The sequence below is a fragment of the Petaurus breviceps genome, unplaced genomic scaffold (genome assembly GCF_028583685.1).
Source record: "Petaurus breviceps papuanus isolate PSGF00001 unplaced genomic scaffold, PetGlider_PUasm1.0 213, whole genome shotgun sequence".
NCBI classification, from domain to species: Eukaryota; Metazoa; Chordata; class Mammalia; order Diprotodontia; family Petauridae; genus Petaurus; species Petaurus breviceps.
Window position 1 is genome coordinate 6,501,891 of NW_027185860.1, and position 1,949 is coordinate 6,503,839.

At 36.9% G+C, this 1,949-nt stretch overlaps 1 pseudogene; it reads left to right on the top strand.

The window, feature by feature from the left end:
• Positions 1 to 749: 749 nt before the first annotated feature.
• LOC138165513 (cysteine protease ATG4A pseudogene) lies at positions 750 to 1,878 on the top strand (annotated as a pseudogene).
• The last annotated feature ends 71 nt before the right edge of the window (positions 1,879 to 1,949 follow it).

A 1,949-nucleotide genomic window follows, 5' to 3' on the forward strand; every position in this document is an offset into this window, starting at 1 on the left:
CAGTTACAAAGTGAGAACTTTTTTTTATTTATTCAAAATTTATACTTTCATACATTTCAGAAGAAAATGTCTCATATTTTTTCAAATAAATCACCATTCCACAATTTTTATTTTAAAATGTTAATACTTTGAATTGCAATTTAATTTATATAAATAATTTTCAATACTAAAAATAACAAAGGAATTGCTCAATTCTCCTTCTGAGCCTTATCCAATAACAGTAACAATAAAATAAAAATGAAGGTTTATAGTACTACATATTTAGAGCTGGAAGGGATCTTGAAGGTCATCTGGTCTAGTGTCTTCATTTCACAAATGAGAAAACTGAGGGCCAGGAAAACAAATTATGTTGTCCAAAATCATATAAGCAGTAAGTGACAAAGACTTGATTTGAACTCAGGCCTTCTGTTGCTGCATTTTTTTCCTCTGTACAATATTATCTGCATATTTAAAAGGTATAGTGAAGGATAGCAGTACTTGTCAAAAACAGTCATGTTATATAGTTAAAGGCTATAAACTTGCAAGCCCATGCCCTAAATAAACATCTCATTATAGGATGCAAAATAAAAAGTAAAAGAGAGAGAGAGAGAGAGAGAGAGAGAGAGAGAGAGAGAGAGAGAGAGAGAGAGAGAGAGAGAGAGAGAAGAAAAGAGGAAGTATAAGTAAGAGCACTTTGAAGCCCAGGGGAGAAGCAGGTTTCTTTCCAGGTGTGAAAGATATATAACTATTTGTCAACCTCTCCAGAAGAATTACCTGAAACAGTTGAGCCCGTTTGGATCTTGGGGAAGCAGAATGACCTTCAAGTAGAAAAATCCAAGCACTTGTATGATATCAGCACTCTTCTCTGGTTTGTATACAGAAGGAAGTTTTTACCAATAGGAGGGACAGGCCCATTCTGAGATACGCGTTGGGGATGCATGCTATGTTTTGGAGAAATGATGCTGGTCCAGGCCCTGATCTGCAAGCACCTGGGAAGGGGATGGTGTTGGGAGAATCATCAAGAATAACCTGAACAATGCCATGAAGTCTTAAAGTGCTTCTTAGACAGAAATGATTGTTGTTATTTTATCCATCAAATAGCACAAATTGGAAAAGGAGAAGGGAAATCAATTGTTCAATGGTTTGGACCAAATACAGTTGAACAAGTGTAAGAAAAATAAAAACTTGCTTTAGTTGATGAATGAAATTCCTTGGCTGTTTATGTTTCGATGGATAACACAGTGGTCATTGAAAATATGAAAAAAAATGCGTGAAATGTGCCCTCTCAAACTGACCCATGACACTTGCTCTAGTTCCTGGAATGGTGTTGTCTGGGATATAAACTGTTCTGAGAACGCCTCTGTCTGGAGGCTCCTTCTGCTTATTGTGGCCCTACTCTTTGGCATCAACCAAATTAATCCTATTAATGTTGATGCATTTAAAGTGTGTTTTAAGATTACACAATCTTTAGATTCATTAGGAGGAAAGCCAAATAGCACCTATTATTTCATAGGATTTTTAGGAGATGAGCTCATCTACCTGGATCCCCACACAACTCAGCCTTTTGTTGACTATGAGGAAAATGGAAAAGTGTATTACCAGATGTTCCACTGCCAGAAATCCCTCCATTGAATGAAGTTCCTGAACTTGGATCATTCAGTGACTTTGGGATTCTTTTGCAAAGAAGAAGATTTTGATAACATGTGTGGGCTCATTCAAAAGGTTTTAATAAAGCCACAGAGTTTACAGATGTTTGAGCTGTTTCAAAAGCATCTAGTCCACTGGCCTCCTTTCATACCTCCAGCCAAAGCAGAAGTGACTACCACAGGTGCAAAACTCATTGAATCCACAAATAACCAGTTCAAAGTGTAAGAAGACTTTGAGATTTTAATTGTATGAAGTAGTTCCCTGCAGTCTATTTCCACCACCTGGCATCATATTTCAGAGAACTTCTCTAGCCAGAATGCCTG